We start from the raw sequence: 7,178 nt of genomic DNA on the forward strand, positions 1-7,178 counted from the left end.
CGATTCTACAGGAACTTGCAATGAAGGGGGACGAACTTCTGAAGTAGAAGGATATAGGTGGATCCCAGTTCCAAAATACGATGGAGTACTAGATGGAAGATCCTCCGTAATCTCTTCTATAGCAATCAATCCAGGTGGAAGAGGTAGACTGTCAGGTCTGTAAAATATTTCTGGTGCCGAAGAAGGTATAGACTCTACAGCGACAGATGGTGGAGGGGTAACACCTTCCGAATCAACTCTAGATGGAGCTGGTTCAGGAATAGAAGTGTTTACTATTACACTAGGATCAATTCTAATGTCCTCTTGTAACTGCGGAACTTCTTCTGTAGAGGCAGGGATACCAGAAATGGTTGGAGTAACTGGAGTCTCAGAGGATGTTGAAACACAAGTTTCAAACAAACCAGGAGACTTTGACCCAGTTAAACGAGTTCGCTTGGCTCGGAATGGTTTCGTTTCTGGAGTCAAAGATGGTTGACTCGTTAGTCTCCGCGAACGATGGGGTTTTAATTGACTTTCTTCCACGATTGCGGATTATTTGATCAACTCAAAATAAGAGGGGAAAAATGTTATTTCAAATTAAATGAATTTTAGACGCTTCGACACAACTTGCTTTTTCAATTTTTAAGAGCCGAGAAAAAGCTAAAGATGTTTCCTTTGATTTTTAATGAACCTGAAGTGACAAGTGCTTAGATGGGCCTTTTCCTTTAAGGAGTCTGAAAAGGAATGAAAGAGACTACTCTAGAAGTCTAGACAGAGGGATTACCAAACCAATCGCAAAACTGTAGAATACTTTTTATGGTATGGTAGTCAATCTTCCCGAATGCTATGTTCAGTGCATTGCGATCGATAGGGCGGCAGACACAGCTTCCTAAGGATAAAGGATATAGCCTATTGTGGTCTCCCAATATATACTCGATGGTACGTGGGAGCACAAGTCCGTACTGGTACTTGTAGTCTCAAAGAGGAGGAATCGCCCAACCTACGATGAAAGCAATAGTTACTAGGCTTTATGACGCTGGAATACGTCTCTAGCCTAGACTTCTAGACGTTGTGCGTTAGGTTCCAAAGCGTTTTTATGTTCATTGAATTTATTTTACAGTTGATCTTTCTTAAGAAGTTTACCTTTAAGGTTCACCGCGTGATGTAGATATACAACTCCTAAATATGCAGTCTAAGATGATAAACAGTCGTTTATTCTTATTTTTGCAATGAAAATCCTAGCTGCTAAGGAAAGAGAAGCGAAATCCTTTCAACATAGAGCAGAGAGCACACACTAGATGCACTGTCCTAAATCAAAATCAACAAGCAGTCTAAATGCAAATGCACATGCATGTATTTGTTTTCCACTTTCTTAATGTGTGAATGACAAAAAGAATGCTAGGTACAAATCTGAATTATTTCTTCTTTCAAAGCGACATTACTAACAATTTTATTTTCAAAAAACGACCGGAAGGCAAGACAACACTTTGCGATTTCGAATTGAAAACTGCTTTCGACACTTGAAATACTATAAATTCAGATCAAATACAAGAGTAACAGTGTAATTGGCTATCAAAAAGAGGAGGATTCTTTTCTTTGACTGAAAACGACACTTGCGACACTTTCAAATCAAAAGACGACAGTTCGATTAAGCTATTATTTTGTAAAGGAGAACTGTAAATGGAGAAAAATACATAAAAACATTCACAATTCTTTGTACAATGGAGGCTGGATGATGCAAAGGAAGGGGGTTTCAACAATGGTCTACTGATCACAAACAGCAAAACTCCTGAATAAAGCTAAAGACAGTGAAGAAGAAACCAAAATCTAGAGGCAGAAACAGTCTTACCTGATCATCGCATCTGTAACATAGGGAAACAGGGATGCATCCCGCCTACTGCACACAGGAGGTGCGATGCATCCAGTCTGCCAAAAGGAGACAGTGCGATGGTCCAGGAACGAGACTTTAACTTGGTTTTTGGTCACAATTTGCAGTTTAGTTTAGGGATTTAGGTTGAGTTAATGATAGTCAGTAACTACAAATTATAGGGGCTGATCTAATGAGGTTACTTGAGCTACCTCTAAGGCACTTAGAATGTTTGCAAGTCAATTGTTCAGTTCATAAACAAACTCAGAGATTTACTAAAGCATCGTTGATCTACTTTGCATTTGCATAGAAATGCAGTTCGAAGGCTAGCTGGCTTAACTTCAGGCTCCGTCTGTGGTTTATGAATCAAACAAATAGAGACAAGTAATCAAACTATTCGCTCCCCAGCGGAGTCGCCATTTTGTTATCAGAAAAACTAGTGTCTATTCAGAACTACTAGTCCCACTAAGACGGGTAGCTATCCTAGAAACAAACAAACTAGAGTCACTTGTGTTTTCCTTTACGAGAGATAGATGAGAAAAAAGCAGAGAGTACCAACCTCAGTCTTTCGCTTGGCTCCTTGCTTGTTTCCTTTCGCCTTCAACAGAATCTCACCATTGCTTCCTTACTTGTCCTGCTTCAAAGAGCACCTATAGAGTCACAACAGCATAATACCATCAAAGCATAGAGATCTATCACTGTAAACAATATAGGATCAGATATATATTGACCATACAAATGCATATATCAACACAATATTCAAAGATACACAAGAATATGGAGAAAAACTCAAATAGTTTTATTGATAAAAGTAGTAGAAGAGAGGATTACAACCACTTGGTCTGACCCAGCGCTATCCTCCCAGCTTGAAAGCCATCTTCACCTCATACAAAGCAAGATCACCCAACAATGTCTTCAAAGAGAAACCAACAACACTTCTTTGCAAATTACCAAATTCTAACCTTTGGATCTCTGGGATGAGGGATCCATATATAGATGTTTGCAGAGGGGTGAGTCAGCTTTTGGGATTTTGATTAGTGTCATCTCTCTGATAGTCCTTGGTTCCACTTGGAGATTCCATGATCCCTTACTCATCCTTGGGCGAATTCAGGGAGGCAAGTGTCAAATGAGCAGCTTCTAGAAGATTCTCAGGGTCTCCAACTAGCAAACTACTTGTGCCATTTGTCTGCTCTCACTCATCGCACCCTACAGAAGGGCTTTCCAGTATGCATCACACTTTTTGCATGTGGTAGGTGTGATGCATCGCACCCTTAGCACTAGGCAGTCTGTATGGTCCTGCTTTGACCAGTTCTGAGTAGTTTTTCATGGAGAAATTCTGGGAGATAATGTAATCAGCTAACCTTGCTCCTTTAGGGTATGAAACAACACTTTTAGGGACTTAGAGGCCCTTGGTTTATGGACATATGTGATTGGGGTTTCAATGCCCAAATATGTCTATAACAATCCCCCTCCTATCTCTGAGCCTAGCTCTTTGAGTGTTTTCATGTTACAAGCATCATGGGCTTCTCAAAAGAAATTTGGTACATATGATCTGCAACTAGCTCCTCAACACGGAGCAATTACCATTGCAGTCGAGCCATCTGGATCCACCCCCACAAGACCTCTTCCTTTTGTGGATGCCTCCTCTTTGTTCCCACTAGGAATTGTTCCTCCAGGTATCAACCATAAAGGAGTTGTTCTGTCAGGAAATTACCTTGCAAGCTAGATACCTTTGTTGTTTCCTCCTCCAAGAATATTTTTTGTCCCTGTCATGGCTTCGTTAGTCCTCCCTAAAAGGACCCTCAGGATCCCCGTATGGTACATTGATCCCCCCAGCGAACACTCTGCCTGGTCAACTCAACCCATATCATGCTTTGACCCCGGTTCAACCGGTCCCTATGACCCTTGTCACTGCTTCAGTTCCACTGTGACCTCAATAGAAGCCTACTCTTATTGCGAAAGCATCCAGACAGGGGAGTCAAAGCCAAGAAGAAGGAACCTAAGGACAACGCTCCCCAAGATCCTCTAGCCACCAAAGCTCCAAAGCCAACACCATCGTGCGCTTTATGTGAGGTTGTTGGGCATGCCACCAATAATTGTCCTCAACTTTCTCATCTCAAGCCTTTGGTTCATGAAATGTTTCCTAAGTCTAATATCCCCAAGGTTCAATTTACCTTACCAAGACCAGCCAAGAAACTCAAAATGGTGCGCACAAATCACTGTTGTGCCTTATGCGATCATTATGGTCACTATTCCAATTTTTCCCTCATCTCAACGAATATCGTGATTACCTTCATGTGCTTTTTGAATATGAGACCACTCGTAGTGGATCACCTACTCTACCTATAGATTCAGGTACCACTATTGCACCAAAACAGGGGGACTCTCGCTCCACCATCGTGATCCCTCCCCCCGATGTCGAGATGAAAGACTCCATGGTCCATTTCCTTTACCTATCCTCATCCTTGAGTTCCTCACTGGAAAAAGTTTCTTAGGTTCCTGCGCACTCTTTTATCGAACCTCCTTCATCAGAAGCCCAAGTCTCAACATGGGTAGATTTTTTATCTACTAGTTGGTTGTCTACCATTCCAGATGATGCATATGTGAACCTTCTTTCTCAGGGTGATGCACCAAGTACTGTTGCCACATCATGTAGTGAGTATTCCTCTCATCCACCCATATTCCATTCTGATGAGGACATAATGGAAGCCATGACTACCCCTAATTATCCTTGGGACGATATGCACCATCATGCATACTTCCTTCGATATTTGGAGTCCACCACTATAAATACATCCAGTACGCCCATAACATACTGGGGGGCACATAGGCCCCTACATCTCCTTATCATCCTTTGGAGGATCTTGTGCCAAGTTGGGCTGAGATGCTTGAATCCCTTTTCTGAACACTCGGAACACAATGGCGCTCCACAAACTCCTCTTGCTAAGGGGCATCATTCCCACCTTTGCATACCAGATCAGTCCCCTCCATCACATATGTTTGCGAGTAGTATCCCATGCTTGGAGGCATGATGGTTTTCCCCTAACCATCTTCTCAATTGATTAACATAATTCTCGACCTAGATGCCACTGAATCTAGGTATATTTGATCATCCTCCAATTCCTTGGATAGTTTGTCCTACTGGCGTCTCTGGTGAGCCATATTCACATCACATTTCATAGATGTTTGATACCATATCTTCAAATATTCTAATCTATGTCCAAATAGTCCCTAGTTTGACTTAGTGGGTGAGGATGATTCTAGACCTCCTCCAGTAGCTCATTTTTGTTTTCCTCCCGTCTCTCAAGATGAATACATGAATGTCATTTGGAAAGATTCAAAAGTTGATCCCTCCAAAGACTTGACTAAATTATCTCAGTTTGCAGGTGCATATACAACTGCCATGATCGATAAAGAAATTGAAGTTAATCAATTGATAAAGGAAAAAGATCAAAAGATTAAACAACTTGAAGATTAGCTAAAGGCTGAGAAACAGAAGATTAATCAGTAGGCAATTGAAAGACAACAACAACTATCCCAAGAGTTTGAACAACTAAAACTGGCGCATCATGAAGAGATTAAAGCTAAGGATGAGCAAATAATGTAGCTACAACTCTCAATAGAGCAGTTCAAAGAAAATCCTAAAATTGAAGAGTTTATAGAGGAAGCCTTAGCAATAAATAATTTCTTATCTCAACAGCTAACCCAACTCTGCCAAAAGATATCTCTCATTCATCCATTATGCATCAAAACCAACACACTGGTAGATCAAGGGATGAATTCCAGATTGGAATTTGAGGAAGCAAATGACAAGATTACAGATTATATCTCTTGGCAAAACACAGAAAGGGGAAGGGCTACTAAATTACTAGTGATTGAAGAATCTCATAAAGAGATATTATTCTCAGAATGGGAGACACAATTGATCAAAGCAGAAAGAGCAACTTCAAGGGCTAGGGTGGCAAGGAATAATATCATTGAATTGATAAATGATAATTTACACAACGCCAACTTAACTTTTGAGTGCACCCCTGAAAATATTCCTAAGGTAAAAATATTGGAAAAACAATGGAATCAAGATTCAAACACCAGAGAAAAAAAACTCAAAAAATTAAAAGGTCTCAATTGGGATATGCATTGGATCTATTTGGTCAAACCACATAGCCAACAAATGATAGTCAAATGTCTTGCGGATGCATTCAATCACATGATACCCGAACTCTCAGATGCGGTGTACACAGGTCAATTGCATGCCAGGATGAGTCAACCACTGGAAGTCCAAACTATGCTTGAGATTTGTCAACTAAAGCCACAGGAGGAATGATAGATGTAATGCATCTTTTTGAAGTTATTTTCAATTCTATTTTTGTCATGAAATCCCATATTTTTAGAGAGGTTGTTCCAACCACTCCAAGCATATTTTACGAACAGTTTGTTTTTATTTTTACTATAAAGACCCTTTCATGTCATTTTATAAAGGGTCCTGAATTTGTATTAAAATTGGATTGAAGATGAGAGCACTTCTGCACTTCTTAATTTATTTTTTGTAGAAAGCAAGGATCAAGGTTCAAACTTTTCTTTTTGTAAGCAAATTTCAAAAGGACTTGCATTTTTGTATCTTTTTGGAGTTTTCAGAATAAAAAGGAATGAACCAGACTGTTACTTCAGTAGCATGTTCAAATACATATGGTACTCTTGTGCTATACAACAACCCCCCCACCATTTCAATTTTTGAACTCTTAGTCTTAAAATGCAAAATAAGAAATGGGTCCCCTTTAGAATATAAATAAAAGCAATAAACTTTTGAGTGTAATAGATTTTCCATAAGAGTCATATGAAAATTACTTTTAGAGTATTTAGGACCACTTATCGCAAATCACATTTCTTTAGAACCCTTGAAAATCCATTTGGAGAGCTTGTGATGCAATCATAGACATAACAAAACCCTCATCACAAATTTTTATCAAGGTAAGCCTTTTATACACACAATGTAATAAAAGTATCGCATCTTGCACAACATTAATCCCACCTAATGACTTAAAGCGGCATTGAAACTTTGCGATGCGATAAGGATATAGCAAATCACATATCGATGATTCATAGTGAAGCATCCAAAAAACTCCATTCAAATCTTGTGATGTGATAAGGGTATCGCAAATTGCATATAGCTGATTCATAGTGAAGTGTCCAAAAAACTCCATTGAAATCTTGTGCTGCGATAATACTATCGCAATCGCATATCGTTGATTCATAGTGAAGCGTCCAATACACTGCATTGAGCAATCGCGACGTGATTTAATTATCGCATGTCGTGTTCTCGATAAAACAAAGT

The sequence above is a fragment of the Pinus tabuliformis genome, chromosome 9, assembly GCF_031772625.1.
Source record: "Pinus tabuliformis cultivar Carrire ecotype Pingquan chromosome 9, CPIR1, whole genome shotgun sequence".
In the NCBI taxonomy this organism is placed as follows: Eukaryota; Viridiplantae; Streptophyta; class Pinopsida; order Pinales; family Pinaceae; genus Pinus; species Pinus tabuliformis.